Source organism: Lethenteron reissneri, chromosome 51 (genome assembly GCF_015708825.2).
Source record: "Lethenteron reissneri isolate LAM-NWPU_2019-01 chromosome 51, ASM1570882v1, whole genome shotgun sequence".
Lineage (NCBI taxonomy): Eukaryota > Metazoa > Chordata > Hyperoartia > Petromyzontiformes > Petromyzontidae > Lethenteron > Lethenteron reissneri.
Window position 1 is genome coordinate 5,968,614 of NC_083829.1, and position 25,281 is coordinate 5,993,894.

At 50.3% G+C, this 25,281-nt stretch overlaps 1 protein-coding gene across 1 annotated transcript in view; it reads left to right on the forward strand.

Moving 5' to 3' along the window:
- Nucleotides 1-3,561: 3,561 nt before the first annotated feature.
- Nucleotides 3,562-25,281, forward strand: part of LOC133355543 (microphthalmia-associated transcription factor-like) — a 38,964-nt gene continuing 17,244 nt past the window's right edge. The window contains exon 1 of the mRNA XM_061572883.1: nucleotides 3,562-3,807. The gene's annotated coding sequence lies outside the window, so the exon portion shown is untranslated. The remainder of the gene's footprint in view (nucleotides 3,808-25,281) is intronic.

Sequence of the window (25,281 nt, forward strand, 5' to 3'; positions counted from 1 at the left end):
CTGCTGGTGCTGTAGCTCCTGCTGCTGGTGCAGTAGCTGCTGTAGCTGCTGCTGCTGTAGCTGCTGTAGCTGGTGCAGTAGCTGCTGCTGCTGTAGCTGCTGCTGCTGGTGCTGTAGCTCCTGCTGCTGCTGCTGCTGTAGCTGCTGTAGCTGGTGCAGTAGCTGCTGCTGCTGGAGCTGCTGCTGCTGCTGTAGCTGCTGCTGGTGCTGTAGCTGCTGCTGCTGTAGCTGCTGCTGCTGTAGCTGCTGCTGGTGCTGTAGCTGCTGGTGCTGTAGCTGCTGGTGCTGCAGCTGCTGCTGCTGCTGTAGCTCCTGCTGCTTCTGCTGTAGCTCCTGCTGCTGGTGCTGTAGCTGCTGTAGCTCCTGCTGCTGTAGCTGCTGCTGCTGGTGCTGTAGCTGCTGGTGCTGTAGCTGCTGGTGCTGTAGCTCCTGCTGCTGCTGCTGTAGCTGCTGCTGTAGCTGCTGCTGCTGGTAATGTAGCTGCTGGTGCTGCTGCTGGTACTGTAGCTGCTGCTGTAGCTGTAGCTCCTGCTGCTGGTGCTGTAGCTGCTGCTGCTGCTCGTGCTGCTGCTGTAGCTGCTGCTGGTGGTCACTCGATGCCATTTCCATACCCCGCTCACGGTGAACGCATTGCCACTGTGACCCCCCCTCCCCCCCCTCACACAGAATTCTGACCTCTAGGGAGTTAGAACGCTGACCCTCATTCTGACCCCAAGGATGTGCGGTGGTATGGGGTGGGGGGGGGGTCATAGGGGGTCAAATTTATCTAAAGTATTACAGGCGGTTCATCTTGTTGGTTCTTTCGGTAAAGTCACGTAGAAGGGAAGTAATAAAATAATAAAAATAAAACATAATAAAATTATTCTCACGACGTTTCGGCCACAACGCAAGCAGCCGTCCTCAGACTCTGTCGCCTCGACGGACCTGGTTTTCACCTGAGGACGGCTGCTTGCGTTGTGGCCGAAACGTCGTGAGAATAATTGTATTATGTTTTATTTGTATTATTTTATTACTTCCCTTCTACGTGACTTTACCGAAAGAACTAAGAAGATGAATCCCTGCAGTCACGAAAGCTTTAAATCAAAATTTATTACAGGCGGTCTTCGTTTTACGACGGTCATATTTACAATCGGTCCGCGTTTATGACGTCTATACAATGCCTCGCGGATCGATTTACGACGCATCTTCCGACTCGATTCGGAACGCGTTTGAACGGAGTCGCTCCGGTTTGCGACGTGTCTGTGGATACTCTGGTGAGCTGCACACGTTGCACGTGTGTGCGTGTGTATGGTGCGGTGTGTAGTAAACATCGCCACTGGGGAGACAAAGGCGGCCGGGCGTGGTGTTAGCCACCCACTCCCCTCGTGTGCAGTGCCGGCCTTCATAGGTGCTGCTCGCTCACAGCACTTGCCCTAACAGTCTGTTAAGGCTACACGGGGAATCTTTGTCTTTGTAGGTCAACTCAGCCCCAAACGAGCACCCGGTGCGGTGTGTAAACATCGCCACTGGGGAGACAAAGGCGGCCGGGCGTGGTGTTGGTCACCCACCCCCTCGTGTGCCGTGCCGGCCTTCATAGGCGCGTGTGAACCTGGCGACCCGAATTCGATTCCCACTCACGGTCAACACCGGTGACGATTATCTGAACCGGTCCTGGGCATCCCCTAGGCCGACTCAGCCTCAAATGCGTACAGTACCCGGTGCTGTGTGTAAACATCGTCAGTAGGGAGACAAAGGCGGCCGGGCGTGGTTGCTGGCCACCCTCTCCGCGTGTGGCTCGCAAATAACAGCACTTGCCCCGACAGCCTGTTAAGGCTTTCTGGGCGATCTTTGTCTTTTGTGTGGGGGTGGGGGGGTTTGGTTCTATTTGTAAAAAAAAAAATTCCCATCTCACATTTTCCAAGAATTCATTTTTGGTTTCTTCCTTTAAACCAAACACCGTTGTACAGTAGTGAATGTGGGTCACAAATCACTCCTTTGTTTTTTTTGAGGCCCCCATGCGCGAAAAATACCATGCGAAGTAGTTAACATCTCCTGGCCACAGTGATGATGATGAGAGTGAGAGACACGCAAACTCTAAATATACAGCAGCAAGCGTCAGGGTCGGGATTGAACCCACGACATCCTGTACACCAGGCGAGGTAGTTAACATCTCCTAGCCACTGTGGTGCCCAACAACGAAGGGCAGAGGAGCGACGCTCACAACAACGAGCCGAACGCCGGGCGACTAAAACGCAGCGAATTGGCACAGCGGGGCGCACAGATGGTGCATCTTTTTCCAGTAGTCATCTCAGTCAGTCAACCCATGGCACCTGGCAGCAGCGAGCCTTCCACACGTCACGTGACGCCTTCAACGTGCACCTAGCCTGGCACAAGCGCCGTGGTGACAATCGCCGCCACTTAGTGGCGAACGGCGGCGGCTGTTGTTGTTGTCGTCGTTGGGCTAAAGTGTGGACATATAGGCCCACCTCTTCCAAAGAAGATCAAGTGACCCAGCGTGGAAGAGTAGACCAAGTTAGTCGTCGAGAGAATGGTGAGGGGGGGTGGGGGCTGGGGACTGGGGGTGGGGAGGGTGGAACTCTCAAGAGCTAGCGGCCTCTAGTGGTGGAGGAAGTCAGTCCCGTTCCGCCGGCAGTGTCAATGCGTCTGCACTTGCAGGGGCTGCGCTTGGTACCGCGTGTTTGTTTACAACGCGATGGGGGGGTGGGGCGAGCCCTCGCATTAGAATCCTCAGTTTGGATAAACCGCCACCTGTCAATCAACACAGCGGGTTGGCCAATGAGGAGGCTCCGCCTCCTACCTCGCCCCCACGTGACCGCGGCAGAGCCAATGGGAGGCACGCTGCGTAGCGCCGGCGGTGGCGCGCATCCGCGCTGGGGAATCTGAAGAGGGGGCGGGGCGAGTCGAGAGGGGGCGGGGCGAGAGGGGCGGGGCGAGTCGAGAGGGGGCGGGGCGAGTGGAGTGGGGGCGGGGCGAGTGGAGAGGGGGCGGGGCGAGAGGGGCGGGGCGAGTGGAGTGGGGGCGGGGCGAGTGGAGAGGGGGCGGGGCGAGTCGAGAGGGGGCGGGGCGAGTGGAGAGGAGGTGGGGCGAGTCTAGAGGGGGCGGGGCGAGTGGAGAGGGGGCGGGGCGAGTGGAGAGGGGGCGGGGCGAGGCGAGAGGGGGCGGGGCGAGTCGAGAGGGGGCGGGGCGAGTCGAGAGGGGGCGGGGCGAGTCGAGAGGGGGCGGGGCGGGGCGAGAGGGGGCGGGGCGAGTCGAGAGGGGGCGGGGCGAGTGGAGAGGGGGCGGGGCGAGGCGAGAGGGGGCGGGGCGAGTCGAGAGGGGGCGGGGCGAGTGGAGAGGGGGCGGGGCGAGTGGAGAGGGGGCGAGGCGGGGCGAGGCGGGGCGAGTCGAGAGGGGGCGGGGCGAGTCGAGAGGGGGCGGGGCGAGGCGAGAGGGGGCGGGGCGAGTCGAGAGGGGGCGGGGCGAGTGGAGAGGGGGCGGGGCGAGTGGAGAGGGGGCGGGGCGAGTGGAGAGGGGGCGGGGCGAGTGGAGAGGGGGCGGGGCGAGTGGAGAGAAGGCGGGGCGGGGCGAGGCGGGGCGGAAGTTCCCGCCAGAGGCCTCGGCGGTCGTGAGGGGAAATAAACGAAAATATTTTCGTTGTTAAATTTCGAGCTACAATCCATCGGATATCCCTTCTACTCTCGCGTCTTGCTTCCTAATGAAACGACGTTCCGTGTCGTGACCAAAACCTTCTTGGTTTCTTGGTTTGTTTAAGGAAAAATCGTCCGCGCGGTGGTTTCGTTGCTGCTGCTGCGTCGAGCGGGTGAGCGGGTGAGTGTCGCACGCGCGGTGGGGTAACGTGAGGGTAACGTTAACACGTTAACAGCAGGGCAACGTTAACAGCAGGGTAACGTTAACGTGAGGGTAACTTTAACACGTTAACAGCAGGGTAACGCTAACACGTTAACAGCAGGGTAACGTTAACACGTTAGCAGGGATACGTTAACAGCAGGGTAACGTTAACAGCATGGTAACGTGAGGGTAACGTGAACAGCAGGGTAACGTTAACACGTTAACAGCAGGGTAACGCTAACAGCAGGGTAAAGTTAACAGCAGGGTAACGTTAACACGTTAGCAGGGTAACGTTAACAGCAGGGTAACGTTAACAGCAGGGTAACGTTAACACTGAGCAGGGTAACGTGAACACGTTAACGTGAGGGTAACGTGAACAGCAGGGTAGCGTTAACACGTTAACAGCAGGGTAACGTTAACACGTTAACAGCATGGTAACGTGAGGGTAACGTGAACAGCAGGGTAACGTTAACACGTTAACAGCAGGGTAACGTTAACAGCAGGGTAACGTTAACACGTTAACATCAGGGTAACGTTAACAGCAGGGTAACGTTAACACGTTAGCAGGGATACGTTAACAGCAGGGTAACGTTAACAGCAGGGTAACGTTAAGACGTTAACAGCAGGGTAACGTTAACACTGAGCAGGGTAACGTGAACAGCAGGGTAACGTTAACACGTTAACAGCATGGTAACGCTAACAGCAGGGTAACGTTAACAGCAGGGTAACGTTAACACGTTAACAGCAGGGTAACGTTAAAAGCAGGGTAATGTTAACAGCAGGGTAACTTTAACGTGAAGGTAACGTTAACACGTTAACAGCAGGGTAACGTTAACAGCAGGGTAACGTTAACAGCAGGGTAACGTTAACACTGAGCAGGGTAACGTCAACAGCAGGGTAACGTGAACACTGAGCAGGATAACGTTAACGCAGTGGAGGGTAACGTGAACACGGAGAGGTGTAACCTTGACACTGAGCAGGGTAACGTTAACAGCAGGGTAACGTGAACACACAGGAGGGAGGGGGGGTAACGTGAACACACAGGAGGGAGGGGGGTAACGTTAACACAGGAGGAGGGGTAACGTTAACACACAGGAGGGAGGAGGGGTAACGTTAACACAGGAGGGAGGAGGGGTAACGTTAACACAGGAGGGAGGGGGGGGGGTAACGTTGACAACGTTATCCGTGATGAAGGTTGACTTCTCCCAACTTGCTCAACTCGTTATCGGCTGCCACGTGTTGTTCGCGTGACAAACCCTCCCCTGTGCGTTGGGTGGTGGCGGCATGTTTGACGACACATTTATATTTACGTGTGTACCCTCCCTCCCCTCCCCCTCTCCCTCGTGAGTAACATCTCAGCTTTTTTATTTTATTTTACTTTTACTTTTATACATTTTAAACTTTTTACCTACGTGACTTTACCGAAAAAGCCTAAGACATATGAATCCTTGAAGTCACGAAAGCTTCAAATCTAGAATTAACATCTCAGCTGTTTGTCTGGGTTAGCTGTGGAAGAGTAGACCAACATACACCCCTGTCTTTAGAGAGAAAGAGAGAGGGGGGGGGGCTCTTAGAGTCTGTGACCCTTTTCCCGAAAGTTCAGCATCAGAATCTGGATTCATCCGGAAGGAATCCGATGAGTTATGAAGCTCTTTTCACAGGCGTCCAGTCGGGGGCGGGTCAGCTGGCAGAGGGGTGAGCGAGCAATTGCAGGGCTGCGCTTTAACCGTTCATCATTGGCATCGGCCTTGATCAATCAATCCACTGCTGGATGAAGGCCTCCCTACCGTCCGCGACCTGTCTGCAACTATCGCACGATCTTGCGATGAGATGGGCATCACGGTGGCTATGAGATGTTAACTACCTCGCCTGGTGTACAGGAGGTCGTGGGTTCGATCTCGACCCTGACGCCTGCTGCTGCTATATATTTGGAGTTTGCGTGTCTCTCTCTCATCACCACGGTGGCTAGGAGATGTTAACTACCTCGCCTGGTGTACAGGAGGTCGTGGGTTCGATCTCGACCCTGACGCCTGCTGCTGCTATATATTTGGAGTTTGCGTGTCTCTCTCTCATCACCACGGTGGCTAGGAGATGTTAACTACCTCGCCTGGTATACAGGAGGTCGTGGGTTCGATCTCGACCCTGACGCCTGCTGCTGCTATATATTTGGAGTTTGCGTGTCTCTCTCTCATCACCACGGTGGCTAGGAGATGTTAACTACCTCGCCTGGTATACAGGAGGTCGTGGGTTCGATCCCGACCCTGACTCCTGCTGCTGTATATTTAAGTTTGCGTGTCTCTCTCTCATCATCATCAGGGGCTAGGAGATGTTAAATACCTCGCCTGGTGTACAGGAGGTCGGGGTTCGATCCGACCCTGACGCTGCTGCTGCTGTATATTTAGAGTTTGCGTGTCTTTCCTCAATCATCATCATCACGGTGGCTAGGAGATGTTAAATACCTCGCCTGGTATACAGGAGGTCGTGGGTTCGATCCTGACCCTGACGCCTGCTGCTGTATATTTGGAGTTTGCGTGTCTCTCTCATCATCACCATCACGGTGGCTAGGAGATGTTAACTACCTCGCGAGGTATACAGGAGGTCGTGGGTTCGATCCCGACCCTGACGCCTGCTGCTGCTGTATATTTGGAGTTTGCGTGAATCTCTCCCCGTGGACGCGTGGATTTGTCTCCGGGTCATCCGATTCCCCCCCTCCCCCACATTTAGAATCAACGTCACGCGTTTAGAGTAATGTGGCTGCTGTACATCTCCACGTGACAAGCCACTAAGTTGAGTTATATAATGTGTGATCCAGGTAGCTTCTGTGCCTTACATGGTGTAATGTACCTTGGACTTCTTTCGCACCGTACTTAGGCAACCGCGCTCATCTGGAGGGCTGCTGCCCGAAACGTCGCACGTTTTTGAGGCAGCGCTTCTGACGAATTCGCGGAATTTTTTTGCTTCAAGTTGCGGTGTAACAATCCCACCCTCGGCAACACTGAGCTGATTTCACCATCGCTTCCGTCTCCTCGATGGACGTACCCCCTGGGACGCGTTCTATTATTTGACTGCCGCACCGTGATTCGCCTCGATCCATCATCGCTTCGTTGTGCCTTTCCCGGGTGTCATTAAGCTATTTACAGATTTTAATTGCGCCAGTTTAGAATAAGTTGGTAAAAAAAAACAACCATCACGAGAATATGTCTGTTAATTGTGTTGTTGTTACAAACTCTTTGGGTTTTTTCGGTAAAGTTACGTAGATAAAAAATAAAATTAATTTAAAAAATGTTTTCATTTTAGTTTATTTTATTTTCCACCTTCGTGACTTTACCGAAAAAACCAAAGAGTATGGATCCTTGCAGTCACGAAAACTTCAAATCTAGAATGTGTTGTTGTTGTGTCACTGTGTGTTGGTGTATTTATCGGTCCAGTGGTCGCCTCGGTGAAACATCACCATCATCATCACCGTCATTTGTGGTCGATAAAATAGTTACCGCATTGTGGAAAGTCAACTATGGATGGACTGGCGCTTGCCATGGTCATGTGGAATTTTCACTACCGGCTCGAGGAAGCCACTTGGAGCTGTGCACTTTTAAATCATCCAGATTGAAAGCTCATTTCTTTCTAACTGCTTTTTGTTTTTAGTTTGTTGTCCTTAGTTTAACACGTTAGCGCAGTTATCTACGTACGGTGCGAAAGAAATTCGACATACACACATAACCGTGTGTGTGCGCAGACGCCTTTATCGAGCGGTACATAGAGCATGTCTGGTGGCGATGATGATTGCTTACCCAGCTTCATTGAAGGATCCTCCTGCGTTTGGATATTTGCACAGTTGCATTCGCGAGTGGAGAATCCACCTCTCATCAGCAGTGTTGCCCCATGAAACCAATCCACTCCTCAAGGCTCTTCTGGCTTTTTTTTTGGTGACCCAAATTCAGGAATTGGGCTTGTGTTGCGATCGAAACTTCGTGATTTATTTTATTTCTAACTGCGTGACTTTACCGAAAGAACCAATGAGTATGGGGTTGTAGGATTAGATATTTTTTCGAGTTGTCACCAGAGAAGAGACTCTAATATAATTTACATCACCTTTATCAGAATATGTATTTATGCTGGAGGAATCTTACGAGCTATAAAGCAATTTTTTTTCACAGATGCCCAGTATCTTCTTGGTTCTTTCGGTAAAGTCACGTAGAATGGAAATAATAAAAATAAAACATAATAAAATAATTCTCACAACGTTTCGGCCACAACGCAAGCAGCCGTCCTCAGGTAAAGAACAGGTCTGTCAGACACCTGAGGATGGCTACTTGCGTTGTGGCCGAAACGTCGTGAGAATTATTTTATTGTTTTATTTTTTTTATTTTATTATTTCCATTCTACGTGACTTTACCGAAAGAACCAAGAAGATGAATCCCTGCAGTCACAAAAGCTTTAAATCGAAAGATGCCCAGTAGTTTCAAGCAAATGTCCAGTCTGTGTTGTCTGCATATCCCTCACCACGCTGATCAGTGCGGGGTTGGTGGATAGGAGGGGTGGGTAGCGGATCGATTCTCGTTCACGGCCACCGCCAGTGACGATTATTTGAACCGGTCCTGGGCCTCCCCTAGGTCGACTCAGCCCCGCAATGAGTACCCGGTGTGGTGTGTAAACACCGCCACTGGGGGGACAAAGGCGGCCGAGCGTGGTGGCTGGGCCACCCACCCCCTCGTGTGCCGTGCCGGCCTTCATAGGTGCTCTCTAACACCACTTTCTCCAACAGTCTCTTGAAGGCTATGGGGGGTGGTGGTGGTGGAATCTTCGTCTAAGCGCACGTTGTCAACTTTACATCACGGCGCGTGCGGTTAACGTGCAGCCTGCTGACGTTACATCCCCCCCTACACTCTTTTAATAATTAGCTAGGTGTACTGTCCAACATTTATGGTGACGCTGCTGCTGCTGCGTTAGCAGTGGTGGCACCAAAGCGTTAACAAGCCAAATGAAACCTCAGCACTCCACCCCCGGCCTGGCGCGCCTCCCATTTTTTTCTGTGCCGTGAAGAAAACTCGACCACGGCTTCCCCTCCCTTTTACCGTACGTAGGCGACAGTGCTAATCTGGCTCCCTCTGTGGGCCCCGAAGGAGGACCGCTGCCCGAAACGTCCCACGTTTTTGAGGCGGTGCCATTGACGAATGCGTGGATTTTTGTTCGATAATAATTTCCAGTCTTGATTTGACTGCAGGAATCCATACTCTTTGGTTCTTTCGGTAAAGTCACGTGGGTAGAAAATAATAGATCACGACGTTTCGATCGCCACACAAGCAATCGTCACTTTACCGAAAGAACCAAGAGTAATAATTTACAGCTTCCCCCCCCCCCTTCGTCACTTGCACTCATTCACCACTTCCTTGAATTGTTCCCCTTCGCTCGTGTGGGTCACGTGTAGTCACACAACACCTGGCCTAAAGTGCACCTAGCCTGGCACAGAGCTCTGTGCTGACGTCACTGCAACTTTGTGTGGCGAACAGCGGGTTGTTGATGTTGTTGGGTACAGGCGTCGGAGCTGTTAGGGCTTACGGAACACAGTGGTGGCGAAACGTTTGGTGCACTGCACTATGAACCTGGCGGCCTGGGTTCCATTCCTGGGCGCGGCTAACATCAGTGGCAAGTGTTATCTCAATCGGTCATTGGGCCTCCTCTGGGTCGACTGGGCCTCATTTAAGTCGATCGGCTTCAAAAGAGGAACTGGTGCGCTGTGTAAATATCAGCTCTGGGGAGACAAAGGCGGGTGGGCGGGTTGGCGGGCGGATGTGGTCCCGGACACAACACCACCTCGTGCGCCGCCGTGCCCACCCTTCATGGGTGCTGCTCGCTCGCAGCCCTTGCCTCTACCAAGGCCAAGGTGGAAGATTATTTTGGTTGTCGTGACCTCGCGGTGCGGGAATGGATTCTTCGTATCGTGGCGGCGATAGCACCGTGGGGGTTGGGACAAAGTGGGGAATTTGCCAAAGACTTAAAAAAAACTTGAGAAATGTTTGTGGGTTTTTTGCGAGCTTGTGTGGGGGGGTGGAGCGGGGGCCCCACGGAGGCGGTATCGCGTGACCGCTCGCCTGTTTTGCAAGGAAAACGAGACGTCGCCAAAAAAACAGGTTCCAGTTTGATTTTTAAAGACGCGCAACGAATTCACAGCAGGAACATCGCCGCGTGCGTCTCGCCAGGGTGGGTCAGAGACGCGTGATGACCTGGGAGTCGGCCTGCACTTGAGTCTCGCAAGCCGCGCGACGGAACGGGAAGAGGAACAACACACGGATTAGAGTGTACGTGCCGGTTGGACACGTAATATCGACTTTGTATGAATGTGTATTTACTTACAACCAAAGTAAGAGGCTCAGGATGTGGACAGCGAACAAAGAAGATGGGAACAAAAGTTGAAAGTGCACAGAGAAACGCCGAGAGGTGAACGATTGGAATTGCGCTGAGAGACGGAAAGAGAAGCCGGCTGATTAGAGAACTCGCCGTATTAGAGGCGTCACATGGACTGTGAACCCTTTCCCATTCCAAGTCGTCTGCAAGTCGCAGGGTGGGTGGCTCACGCTGACCGCTGGATCTCGGAACGCAGTGAGCGGATCAGCGTTAATTTTATTTAGAGAGGCGTAGTGCCGCTGCGATTTTTTTTTTTTTGAGCGAACTTCCGCGTGGATTCTCACGCCGTGTTGCTTCATCACAGGCGCGGGGAACACCTGCGGACACCGCGATTCTTCTGTTTTCGTTGGCCCGTGGCTACGCTGAGGCCTACCGACAAAATGCCTTCATCTGTCATTGCAGGCACCGTGGCCGCACACGATGGCAGCAGCAGGCAATGTGTCAGAGGTCGCAAACGGGTTTTGATTCCTTACCCGTACCCGGCCACACCAGGGTCGCAAACGGGTACCCGTACCCATACCCCGCCGGGTACGGGTAGCCGAGTATCGGGTAGGGTACGGGTATCGGCTACCCGATTGCGACCTCTGCAATGTGTTCAGGAGATCGGTTCCAGTTTCGCGGTCTGCTAGCCACGACGAGAAGGAAACATTTCGATTTAAAGCTTTCGTGACTGCAGGGATTCATATTCTTGGTTCTTTCGGTAAAGTCACGTAGAAGGGACTTTACCGAAAGAACCAAGGATATGAGAGGGATACAGTTTTGCTGTTCCTCCTACATTGAAGGAACACAGAGACCACAGTGGGTTTAGTCATACCGTCCATAGTTTTGGTTGCATGGCCACCGTCAGCACCGTGGTTCATCTTTGATGCATCTATATAAGTCGATATATCTCTATGGGTCTCTGTGTATCTCTGTGGGTGTCTATGTATCTCTCTGTGTCTCTGTGTATCTCTGTAGGTCTCTATGTATCTCTATGTGTCTCTGTGTATCTCAGTAGGTCTCTATGCATCTCTATGGGTCTCTGTGTATCTCTGTAGGTCTCTATGCATCTCTATGGTCTCTGTGTATCTCTGTAGGTCTCTATGCATCTCTATGGGTCTCTGTGTATCTCAGTAGGTCTCTATGCATCTCTATGTGTCTCTGTGTATCTCTATGTGTCTCTGTGTATCTTTGTGTCTCTGTGTATCTCAGTAGGTCTCTATGCATCTCTATGGGTCTCTGTGTATCTCTGTAGGTCTCTATGCATCTCTATGGTCTCTGTGTATCTCTGTAGGTCTCTATGCATCTCTATGTGTCTCTGTGTATCTCTGTGGGTGTCTATGCATCTCTGTGTGTCTCTGTGTATCTCTGTAGGTCTCTATGTATCTCTATGGGTCTCTGTGTATCTCTGTAGGTCTCTATGCATCTCTATGTGTCTCTGTGTATCTCTGTAGGTCTCTATGCATCTCTGTGTGTCTCTGTGTATCTCTGTAGGTCTCTATGTATCTCTATGGGTCTTTGTGTATCTCTGTAGGTCTCTATGCATCTCTATGTGTCTCTGTGTATCTCTGTGGGTGTCTATGCATCTCTATGGGTCTCTGTGTATCTCTGTAGGTCTCTATGCATCTCTATGTGTCTCTGTGTATCTCTGTAGGTCTCTATGCATCTCTGTGTGTCTCTGTGTATCTCTGTAGGTCTCTATGTATCTCTATGTGTCTCTGTGTATCTCTGTAGGTCTCTATGTATCTCTATGGGTCTTTGTGTATCTCTGTGGGTGTCTATGCATCTCTATGGGTCTCTGTGTATCTCTGTAGGTTTCTATGCATCTCTATGTGTCTCTGTGTATCTCTGTAGGTCTCTATGCATCTCTATGGGTTTCTGTGTATCTCTGTAGGTCTCTATGTATCTCTATGGGTCTCTGTGTATCTGTAGGTCTCTATGTATCTCTATGGGTTTCTGTGTATCTCTGTAGGTCTCTATGTATCTCTATGGGTTTCTGTGTATCTCTGTGGGTCTCTGTGTATCTCTGTAGGTCTCTATGCATCTCTATGTGTCTCTGTGTATCTCTGTAGGTCTCTATGCATCTCTATGTGTCTCTGTGTATCTCTGTGGGTGTCTATGTATCTGTATGTGTCTCTGTGTATCTCTGTAGGTCTCTATGCATCTCTGTGGGTCGCTGTGTATCTCTGTAGGTCTCTATGCATCTCTATGGGTCTCTCTGTATCTCTGTAGGTCTCTATGCATCTCTATGGGTCTCTGTGTATCTCTGTGGGTCTCTGTGTATCTCTGTAGGTCTCTATGCATCTCTATGTGTCTCTGTGTATCTCTGTGGATGTCTATGTATCTCTCTGTGTCTCTGTGTATCTCTGTAGGTCTCTATGTATCTCTATGTGTCTCTGTGTATCTCTGTAGGTCTCTATGCATCTCTATGGGTCTCTGTGTATCTCTGTGGGTCTCTGTGTATCTCTGTAGGTCTCTATGCATCTCTATGGGTCTCTGTGTATCTCTGTGGGTCTCTGTGTATCTCTGTAGGTCTCTATGCATCTCTATGTGTCTCTGTGTATCTCTGTGGGTGTATATGTATCTTTACGTGTCTATGGGTTTTCCATATTTGGGTTGAAAGTTTCGGTTGAATGACCACGGTCGCACTGAGGGGTATAGAATGAACGACCTGGCAACAACGCCACGCTCGTGATGTCAGCGGCGCTCACTCCGTGGCCTCCTGCAGCGAGTGGCACGAGCGATGGCGGTGTGAGTGAGTGTTGTTGTGGAATTGCCCGCCGAGGGTGAATGTGAAGGAGCCAGTTGGCGCTCTCGCTCGGTTAGGAAGAGGTTTCTGCCCGTGACGACGTTTCCCTGCCCCTGCCGTGATACGGTGGTGCTTGGCAAGCCGTCTTAGCTTAGGGCGCACGGTGGCGAGATGTTAACTGCCTCGCCTGGTATACAGGATGTTGGTGGGTTCGATCCCAACGCTGACGCCTGTATATTTGGAGTTTGCATGTCTCTCTCCCCGTGGTCGTGTGGAATTTTCTCCAGGTCCTCCGTGTTTTTAGAAACATGCATTTGGAGATTTGACTGCTATGAATTTCCACATAAGCCATGTCATTGGGCTATCATTTGTGGCCAGATCGCTTATAGAAAGTTTTTAGTTTTTGAGTCCCTTACATCTTAGCAGGAGGAATCTTGAGAGTGGTAGCATTAGTTTATGAACTTGTCACATGTACTTTTGTGCTTTTGTGTGTATGTGTAAGCGGTTGGTTCGCTACACTACGAACCCGGCGACCCGAGTTCAATTCCCGTTTACGGCCAACACCAGGGACAAATATCTGAACCGGTCCTGGGCCTCCGCTAGAATGACTTGACCTCAAATTAGTTCATTTCAGTTTCATTTATTTGATATAGCCCTGTGAGCCATTCGGCTCTTGAATCGGGCGCAACCGCAACAAGCAAAAACATGAACAAGAAAATATCTTAAAGTGACTATGCGCAAACAGAAAAATCCAGGAAGAAACAGCAAAAAATCTTCTAGAAAAGCACCAGTACACCAACGCTCTGTGCAAAAATCCCAGTGGGATGCAAGTCAAACAACAACAACCACAAGACAACTTAGATTAAAGCCATCAGTCTAACTCCGTACTACAACAAACAAACATGGCCAAACCAAAAAAGTTTTCGAAATCGGCAAAATAAAGCCATAAAAGCAATGTAACAGTGATCATAGGAACTGACCGAAATTTCACAATAAACGACATAAACAACATGTACCACCAAAACCCTGCAGCCATAGCTGGCTGCATGAGTCACTCCACAACAGTAGGAGCATCAGTTGGAGTATCAATATTTTTCAATGCACCTTTAAAGATTAGCACACTAAATCAAAACACAGATCATATTTTGCAGCGGTCATCCGGTGCGAAACATTTTATTTTAGGCCACTGAATAGCAGTGGCAGCTAGGGGTGTACAACTCCTCTAGAGCAGTTTTGAGTGAATATCTTATAGGTAGTGATTCAGGTTGCAGTTTATTGGCAATAGCATTCCAGACCCTAGGGGCATCACCACTGAGTAGACAAAGGCGGTCGGGCGTGGTGCTGGCCACCCACCCCTTCATGTGCCGTGCCAGCCTTCATAGGTGCTCGATAACAGCATTTGCCCCAACAGCCTGTTAAGGCTGTACGGGCGATCTTTGTATTTGTATGACTGTGGTGATATTTATACAATGATTTAAGTGATTGCCTTTGTTTAAGAAGATCACCCGGTCAGGTTTCGGAAGCCTTGTGGGGCGAGTCTGGGTGTTGTTTCGGTTGTCCACTATGTACAGCCGGTTGTTGGGTCGCCACGGCGACGAGATGTTAACTCACTCGCCTGGCATGCAGGAGGTCATGGGTTCGATACCGACCCTGAACGGTGTCGGGGTATCGCATTTTTTTCCGGGTCTTACGGTTATTCCCTCCACATTTATAAAACGCGTTTAGAGTATTTGGCTGCTGTACATTTCCAAATGATGAGCCACTTTGTTGAGCTATCATTTGTGATAGCCAAGGCGCTTCTGAAACAGCTCTGTAGCTCAGTGGGCCAACAGATTCTTTATTCTGGAGAAATCCGATGAGTTCATAGATGTCCAGTAAAATGTGTCCTTACCTGGTAAAATAAAAATAGTTTGGTTTAGTTCCAGGCTGCTGCGGGACTTGGTCATGGGTAGCAGTGGTTAGTGCAGGAAGACCCATTCTTGTACGGTACTTCGATGCTCCCACACGTCTCCGCAGCCCGCATTCACCAGCCCGCACTGACCAGAGCGGTGAAGTATGCTTAAATAACCCTCACGCCATGGGGAGGCCCTCATCCAGCAGTGAATTGACAAGAGAGGCTGTGCAGGTGCTAAAACCCCGTTCTTGTGGGCGCCGTGGCACCGTGGGTTAGAACGCTGCGCTGCCGCTAACCCGGCTACCCGAGTTCGATTCCTGGCCAAGGCTAATACCCATTCCCCCCCCCCCCTTCACCAACCCAGCATGGTGAAGTCTTGTGAAACAATTCCCGTGACCGGCACAGCATTTGCGGGGGGGCGAGGGGGGAGGCCTTTATCTCAAGGTAGATAGACGAATAGTAATTTGCGATCGGATCTCTGTTTTGTTCAAGCGAGGCGCGGGCGCGATAATATCGCCGTCTTGCAGGACAGATGAAATGGAACGTGTCACATCCAGCAGCAGGAGCCGGTTCAGAGCTATCGGACCTGTGCAGGCCTGGTGGGGAGAGTAACGAAACCAACGAAACCACCGGCGGAGGTGGACCCTGGAATTTACTCCACGGCGCATGCAGCCGCGAGGGTTTTGGGTTTCGGACGCGAGTAACGCGTGGGGCGGTGCGCGTAGGAGGGTGTGCGTGGGCAGGTCGCGTTGGTGAGGGGTGCTTGGGTAGTAGGGGCGGGTGGGTAGTCGGGGCGGGTGGGTAGGGGAGAGTGGGTAGGGGAGAGTCGGTAGGGGAGAGTGGGTAGGGTGGGTAGGGGAGAGTGGGTAGGGGAGAGTGGGTAGGGGAGAGTGGATAGGGGAGAGTGGGTAGGGGAGGGTGGGTAGGGGTGGGTGGGTAGGGGAGGGTGGGTAGGGGAGGGTGGGTAGGGGAGAGTGGGTAGGGGAGAGTGGGTAGGGGAGGGTGGATAGGGGAGAGTGGGTAGGGGAGGGTCGGTAGGGGAGGGTGGGTAGGGGAGGGTGGGCAGGGGAGAGTGGGTAGGGGAGAGTGGGTAGGGGAGAGTGGGTGGGTAGGGGAGAGTGGGTAGGGGAGAGTGGGGAGGGGAGGGTGGATAGGGGAGAGTGGGTAGGGGAGGGTGGGTAGGGGAGGGTCGGTAGGGGAGAGTGGGTAGGGTGGGTAGGGGAGGGTGGGTAGGGGAGAGTGGGTAGGGGAGGGTGGGTAGGGGAGAGTGGGTAGGGGATAGTGAGCAGAAGTTATGGGAGGAGACAGAGAAGAGGAGGAGGGAGCGTTGAAACGGTGACGCACTGCCCTAGGAACCCGACGACCCGAATTCCATTACTGTTCACGGCCACCGACAACACCAGTGACGAGATTACCTGAACCAGTCCTGGGCCTACCCTAGGTCGACTCTGCCTCCAATGAGTCCTGTACCCTGGTGAGATGTGTAAACATCGCCACGAGGGCAACAAAGGCAGCCGGGCGTGGTGCTGGCCGCCCACCCCCTCGTGTAGCAACGCCGGCCTTCATCGGTGCTGCTCGCTAACAGCACTTGCCCCAAAAGTATGTTAGGGCTATACGGGGGATCTTTGTCATTGGATGGAGAGAGAAGGAGGATGGAGACAGGGGGAGAGGGGGAGAACATGAGAGGAACTTGGAATGAAAGTAGTGGGGAGGAGGGATAGGGCAGGGTTGGGAGGAGGAGGGAGGACACGATGGTGAGAGGGAGTGGGTGGTTATTTATGCCCGTGAATGGCCCGATTTGTGCGAGCTTTCGGATAAGATTCCATTCTGGAAGAAAGAAAGAAAGAAGGAAAAAAGCGGATGTGTGAGAGAAATAAAAAATGTATAACGATGAAAATGTTCAAACCGCATCCACGAATCCATCGCGAGCAAGGGGGTCTGTGGAGGCACATCCTCAGGAATGTGACCGGTGACAGAGTCGGAGTCGCGGAACAGATGTGTGGCGCCCATCGCCTGTGATTCACCTCCCCGGCAATTCCACGATAAGCGATCGCCACGTTTGCTGTTTTCGTTCGCAGTCTGCAGCAGCCGCAGCATCAACAGCAGCAGCATCAGCCTCAGCATCAGCCGCAGCTGCTGTGGTGTTGACACAGACGCCCCAGCCTGCTGTGAGCATGTTACTGCGAGGCAGGGAGGCATCGGTCCGATTTAAAAATCGCTGCTCGCGATCGTTTACATTTAAATAAAAATAATAGTTTGAACGCACGTGCTGAGCACGAAGGCCTCAAAGGGCCCACAATGTCAAAAGTTTGAAGCACAAACTCTTTGAATTGAGTAACGTGTTATCCATTGTAAGAGTTTGGCGGAATGAAACAATGGGAGGTGGATTCCGAGTTGAGCAAATACGCGTCTTGAATTACTCCCAGGCGTTGGGGGAGCTTGATCTGTGAAAGAGCTTTGTGGCTCATCGGATTCCTCCAGGGTGAATAAAGATTCTGATGAAAGATTCTGATTGTTGATGGTAGATTCCATCACTGTGCCCAGTGATTGATTACGGCCCTCTTTTGACTCAGCCCCCTCTGCCCTTTAACTCTCGCTCCTACATCTTACCCGCAGCGGTGCCATGCCCTCCTCCTCATCTTCGTCTGTCTTGGCGACTTGCGCTCTGGGCATTCTCTCCAGAGGTCGCAACCGGGTACCCGATACCCGTACCCTACCCGATACCTGGCTACCCGTACCCGGCCGGGTACGGGTACCCGTTTGCGACCCTGGTGCGGCCGGGTACGGGTACGGGTAGGCCGTGAGTCACTGGTGAGTAACCGTTTGTCACTCATTTCCCAACTTCTTGTCTCTTCTCACAATTCAAGTTCCTAGAATCAACCCACCCGCGCCTGCAACATGGCTTCATCCTAGAGGTCGCAATCAGGTACGCAATACCCGTACTCTACCCGTACCCGGCCGGGTACGGGTAGGGTACGGGTACCCGTTTGCGACCCTGGTGCGGCCGGGTACGGGTAAGGAATCAAAACCCGTTTGCGACCTCTGATTCTCTCCCGTTCCTTTCTCTTTCCCCGTGCATCACTCCCTTGCATCGACCCCACCTGCCCGTGGAGTGTGCCACGGTGACCCAGTTGTTAGTCCCTCCTATAACAGCCGATAACACTGGTCAACAACAAAAAAAACATTCTGGCCTGGACTTTTGCAGCTGTTTTAGACTCATTTCAGGGTGCTGATTCTAAATCTGATCTCAGATTTGCTCTATCACATCTCATTTTTATGCTATCGGCATACCCCATTTTCATTGATTTTTACCCGAAATTAACTCTGTCACTTATGATTGCAAGTTGTTGCGAGTCAGTGACTGCTTTAGTGTTAAAATATGGTGCTGTATTTTTAGGATAGTGTGTGTTTATAATATCATTTTATGTAGGTATCCACATTTATTTAATATTTTTCTTCTGCAGTTTTTATTGAAAATGCAATATTTGATATCTCAAAAACCTGATGTGATAGACAAAAACTGATGCCAGATTTGGAATCAGCACCCCAAAATTACCTTAAAACCGTTGGAATACCTTATGCCAGAAAAAGTGTGTTGACCAGTGTAATCCGAGCAGAGATCACCTCCCCATGTCTCGACACGTGAATGAAATAAAGCATTCATCATAAAGGTTTTTTTTGGGTTAGATCGCGTTATTTATGTGCCGAAACCCTCCACCACCCGACACGGCCAATCAGTAAAAAATGTTTCATGTTGACAAAAGACAAATCGTCTTGGTTCTTTCGGTAAAGTCACGTGACTTTACCGAAAGAACCAAGAATATGAATCCCTGCAGTCACGAAAGCTTTACATCGAAAAGACAAATAGTTCACTACTTTAGCCCACCGGTGTGTTGAAGAGTGAATCCACAACATTTACAATTTTTTGAGTACGACGTTTCGCTGGTAAATACATCCAGCATCATCAGGCAATTTGCCAGAATGGTGAAGCCCTCCACCTGCTCCCGATCTTTAATCTCGCAGCAGGGTGATGTCATCATTTAACCCAATCAGGTGCAGAGATCAGAGGCGGAGGGGGGGTATTGTAATTATATGATGGATTAGTAATCAGTGCATTGTTATGATTAGTAATCAGTTGTAGATTAGTAATTAGTTGTAATGTGTATTATTTAATAACTGAACCCAATCACTTTACCCAATCAGGTGCAGAAGTCAGGTAGTGGAGGGTGGGGGGTTATTGTAATAATATACTACGTTTGCAATCAATATGTAATTCCCCTATAAGTAATTGTAATGTATTATTTAATAATACGCTTCCAGGCCGCACTAAGCCTGTGGCTGTCAGCGATTATAGTTATTTATTTCTCTCAATTTCAATGGATTCTCTAATTAGTCTTGGCCAGTAATGTAATTACCAGCGAAACGTGGTACTCAAAAAACTGTAAATGTTGTGGAATCACTCTTGAACACACCGGTGGGCTAAAGTAGTGAACTATTCGTCTTTTGTCAACGTGCCACATTTTTTAAATCCTTTATATTAAGTTCGCTTGCTTGCTTGCGCGCTTACGACCGTGCAAATCTTTCGGTCGTTTTTTAACCCACTTCCCGTGATCCAATCGAACTGACATTTTGCACACAAACTCGTTGTGCGCGACAATGCATTTTCGTGAAAAACAATTTCTAAAATTTTACACTTTTTAGGAAAAAATAAATTATATTTAATTACCAATTGCTTAATGGTGGCAGGCAATCATCTGACCCATAGGTGGCAGCCATCTCAAGCCAGAGGACGAGAGGACCTTAGCCATCACGCATATAAAGGATTTATAGTGAAAAACTTTGTTTTTACGGGTTAATGTTTTACTGATTGGCCGTGTCGGGTGGTGGAGGGTTGCGACACATTTATAAATAACACGATCTCACCCAAAAACCTTTGTTATGAATAATATTGGTCGTGAGAGCCTACGTGCCAACATAAAGCATCTTTGTCAGTCCATCAGCCTGAATGACTTCTGTCCGAATATCACGCAGCTGCAGCATTTGTTCAAAGACGGAAACTCTGGACGAGTTGTACGAACCGCCCCGTGTATCTGTACCATGCCGCATCGCGTGGCGCTTTCAGATGCGCTTCTGCGGCCGTCTGGAACGCTCTTCCGATATTAGGAAGCCACTGTGGGGGCTATGTACTTTTGCATCTAAAACTAATTTATTTAAAACAGTTTTTTAGTTTCTTGTCCCCCGCACCTCCGATTAGCACGGCTCACTTCGTACGGTTGCGAAAGAAGTTCAACGTACATGTTCTTTGAATTGACTTTGTACTGTGGATTTCCACACACAGAAAGAAAGGGCAATGCAGGTATCCCTCGATTTTACGAAAGGGATGCATTAAACAAAACAGATGCATAAAACCTGGTGGCTTTTCCCATTAATTTAACACTAAAAGTTAGGGATGTGTGTCTGCGCAGTCATTTCAACTCTACTCCTAACCGGAAAAAAAATATGCACCTACAGTGACTCCTCTATTTACGAAAATTCAGATAATACGAACAAACCTGTCCCTATGTATACTCTTAGGTTTTTTTCGGTAAAGTCATGTAGGTAAAAAATACATAATACAAATAATAGTAGAAATAAAATAATAATAAAAATTCATTTTTTTATCATTTTCTTTTTTACCTACGTGACTTTACCGAAAACACCTAAGAGTATGAATCCTTGCAGTCACGAAAACTTCAAATCTGTCCCTATGTCCAGTTGCTTGTTCGGACCGAAAGTCGTAAGGTCAATCGCCGCGTAATAAATTGCGGTGGTGGCATCTGCATATGCAGAACGTGTAGAGCCAGTGGCGTCTACATCTACAGGAGATTATACGACTTTTAAAGCCACTCTCCGTGTTTAGTGTGCATGCCGTACAACATGTTTGGAATCGACAGGAGTAAAGTTGGACTTACGAACAAATCAACTTACGGACAGACCTCTTGAACCTAACTCGTTCCTAAGTAGAGGAGTCCCTGTATATCACTTTTCACAATAAAAAAAAAACATACAATAATTACTGGGAAAGAAAATAAATTTGCCTTTTCAGGGAACTCCCCAAAAAGGATCTCCTTGCATACTCTCTGGTTCTTTAGGTAAATTCACGTTTTGCGATCGAAACGTCGCAATCTATAAATTTTTCTACCCACGTGGTTTTACCGAAAGAACCAAAGAGTATGGATCCCTGCAGTCACGAAAGCTTTAAGGAGATCTTGAGTTGAAGCTTTCGTAACTGCAGGGATTCATCTTCTTGGTTCTTTCGGTAAAGTCACGTGACTTTACCGAAAGAACCAAGAAGATCAAGATCTCCTGCATGTTGGAATGGCTGGGTAATGGCGATGTGGATGGAGGAGGCCGTCACTGCTGCCACCGCGCAAACGACGGCCGTTGGTTGTGACGGCAGCCTCACGCCCTGCTTCTGGTTTTCACGATGTCACGGTCGTGGACCGAAGTGACATTTCGCCGACGCGGGGGCAATTTGTTATACGCTGCGGCGTGGAATTTCGTTAAAAAGTAACGTTTGTAAAATCGAGGGATGCCCACCCTTGTTGTCAATTATATTATCACCGTGCTTTGGTAATAATGTTGTAAATTGTCTTTGCAACTGATTGGCCTCCTCTGTGTTTCTCGACATGACAGCACAAATGCGCGTTTGGTTTGCGTGTTTTACTGCAAGCTTGTGTGGTTAATGCGGACTTGGTATCTTTGTGATGATGATGATGATAGGTGTCCCATTTGGCGTTTGAACATCTAAACGCCTCTTAATGCTGGAAAGGCTCGATTTTTTAAAATATTTTCATAATTTTTTATCACTTTTATTTGTTTTGAGAACTTTTTTGACGCTTCTGTTTTTTGTTTTATGCCATTTGTTAATTTTATTCATTTTTGGATTTTGCTTGGTAGGGTTTTCATTTGCTTGCTGTGTGTGTTGGGCTTCTTTCTATTATGAGAAGTGGTTAGCGCTCTGCACTACGAAACCTGAGTTCGATTCCCGCTCACGGCCAACACCAGTGACGAGTATCTGAACCGGTCCTGGGCCTCCCCTAGGTCGACTCAGCTTCAAACGAGTACCTGTGCGGTGTATAAACATCGCCACTGGGGAGACAAAGGCGACCGGGCGTGGTGCTGGCCACCCACCCCCTCGTGTGCCTTCATAAGTGCTCGCTAACGACACTTGCTCCTACAGTCTGTTAAGGCTATACGGAATGTCTTTGTCTTTAAATCTCATTAATAGTACAGCGTTGAGGATGCTGTTGACGCGATACAAAACAACGAAAGTATAATTTTGTTACCGGTTACAAACAACCACCAATGTTCCTGTACCATTCTACTTATCATCACCATCGTGAGTGTGGCGGCTTCCCCGATCTACGTTTGTGTTGCTCAAGTTGGCCGGCTGCTGCTGCTGTTTGCCGTTCCGCCCCTGCCCCCTCGAGCAACAAACACACGAGCGGGGAAAGTCCCCCCCGGTTTCTATTTAAGGGCCGAGTCACCAACCCCTCGTGATCGCAGCTGCGCTCCGCCCACCACGGCCGCCACCACCACTACCACCACCACCACTACTACCATCCGTCTTGTTCGTCATCGTCATCACCACCACTACCATCCGTCTTGTTCGTCACCACCACCACTACTACCATCCGTCTTGTTCGTCGTCACCACCACCACTGCATCGTCATTCCTGTGCCGTGGCCGGCAACGCCACGGGAAGGTTGTGCCTCGTGCGGTCAGGCGGCCGGTGAGTTCGCTGTGCGGCAGCGGTGTTAGTCCCGGTGGTGGTGGCTGCGTGGGTGGGTGGTGGCGGTGTTGTTAGTCCGGGTGGTGGTGGCTGGGTTGTTGCTGTGTTGTTGGTGGTGGTGGCTGGGTGGTTGCTGTGTTGTTGAGGGTGGTGGCTGGGTGGGGGCTGTGTTGTTGAGGGTGGTGGCTGGGTGGGGGCTGTGTTGTTGAGGGTGGTGGCTGGGTGGGGGCTGTGTTGTTGAGGGTGGTGGCTGGGTGGGGGCTGTGTTGTTGAGGGTGGTGGCTGGGTGGGGGCTGTGTTGTTGAGGGTGGTGGCTGGGTGGGGGCTGTGTTGTTGAGGGTGGTGGCTGGGTGGTTGCGGTGTTGCTGAGTCCTGGGTGTTGATTGGGCATTGTTATCTCCCATGTTAGCTGTGTGCGACTGTCTGGCATAGCTGTATGGTAGCGGTGTGTGTTGTGTGTGGGTGGGTGTGTGTTGTGTTGTGTGTGTGTTGTCTGTGTGTGGGTGTGTGGGCGTGTATGTGTGTGTGTTGTCTGTGTGTGTGGGTGGAGCACCTATGAAGGCCAGCACGGCACACGAGTGGGTGGTTGATGGTCAGCATCACGCCCGGCCGCTAACAGCACTTGCCCCGACAGTCTGTTACAGGCTACACGGGGGGGGGGGGGGGTCTTTGTCTTTGTGTGTGAGTGTCTTGCTGCCTCTTGTCCGTTTAGATCCGTGCGACCTGCGTTCACCCCGCGCATTAGCCCCGCGTGACACGACACGTGTTGAACTCCCATCGGAGGAAGTTGTTTCTTGTCCCTGGCGCGTGTGTGTGTATATGGTGCAAGTGTGTGAGTGTGTGTGGGGGGAGGGGAGTAGTAGGTAGGCATCTTCGACACCTTCACGTGGCCTCAAAGTGCACGTAGCCTGGCACAGGCGCCGTTGGTGACGTCGTGGGGGTCTTGCTTGGCCTTGGGGCCTTGGCGACTGGTGAATGATGAGCCGTGTGTGTCTGCGGGTGGGCTATGCAAGGTACGCGCCGTGAAGTTTGTGTCGTGAAAGTTGCCTGCGGACGTGCGACAGAGGGTTTACACACAGTCCTGTGGAACTTTTACAGGGAGGGATAGACGTACTCTGGAGGTTTTTTCGGTAAAGTCACGTAGGTAAAAAATAAATGATGAAAATAATAGAAACAAAATATTTTATTATTTTATTTCTATTATTTTTATTCTTTTTTTCCCCTACGTGACTTTACCGAAAACAACCAAAGAGTATGAATCCTTGCAGTCACGAAAGCTTCAAATCTCGAAAGGGATAGACGTGTGTGGGGGGGGGGTTAACGATGGCGTGAGCAGGTGAAACGTTGGAGCGATCGTGTGCTGTGTGTGCTGTTAGCGAGCCTTCATAGGTGCTCGCTAATTAGCTCTTGCCCCGAGAGTCTGTTAAGGCTATACGGGGGATCTTTGTTCTTGTTTGGTGGGTTGCTGGTGAGTAGGTGCTCGCTAGCAGCACTTACCCCGACAGTATTTAGTGTTCTGGGGTAATCGTCTTTGTGGGTTGCTGTGTTATAAAATGCTGCTGTTGTTGTGATCAGAGGAAACAAAAGTAGAATTATCAGCAGAATCATAAGAAAGAACAGCGGTAGAGTCGTGATTAACATTAGCAATAGCTGTAGTCATCATCAGTAGCAGAATATGTTTTTGTCATTAGCAGTAGCAGCAGTATTATCACCGACGGAAGCAGCTGCAGAGTCATCATCAGCCGAATCATCATCAGCAGACTAATTGTCATTAGCAGCAGCTGCAGAATCATCATCAGCGGCGGAGTAATCGTCATCAGCAGAAGTACAGTGGAATAATTATCAGCAGTAAAATCGAAAGAATCGTCAAGCAGCAGCAGCAGCAGCAGAAGAAGCAACAAAATAATCGGCAGTAGAAAAATAATCTAGCAGGAGCGGACGTTTGGTTCCGCTTAGAATCACCGCCTTCCCTCCCTAAAATCATCGTCACCGTCACGATCATCGTCAACCTTCGCCACGTCCGGCGGGGTCGGCGCGTGAAGCCTCCCTCCGAGAGCCGGTCACCTCGCCACGAGGGTTTTGTGGTCCACTCGGAGCTGGTACAAATCTCGGTGCCCTCACCCAGTTCTGTTGTCAACAGAAGCGTCCAATCCATCCGCCGGTGTAGCCTTAACACCCCCCCCCCCCCACCACTTCGTGTCTTCGCATCTGATTGGCTCACAAGTGACGACGTCACATTTATCCCCCCGTCTACGGGATGATTTCTCTACAAATCTGGCTGTCGCCTGATGATGCTGGTTGTAATAAGTGGGGAACCGTCGTAACTCGGATTGTAAGTGTTGTGGGTTTACTCTACCAACACACAACCGGTGTGCTGTACGAGTAACGAATTGATATTCTTGGTTCTTTCGGTGAAGTCACGTCGAAGGGAAAAAATAAAATAATATATTAAAATTATATTACAAAATAATATTATATTACATCATTATTTTATTATTATTTATTATTTCCCTTCTACGTGACTTTACCGAAAGAACCAAGAATATGAATCCCTGCAGTCACGAAAGCTTTAAATCGAAAAGAGTAACGAATTGGCATGTTCTGTTCACGTGACAAACCTTACTAATTGGCTGTGTCGGGTGGTGGCGAGTTTAA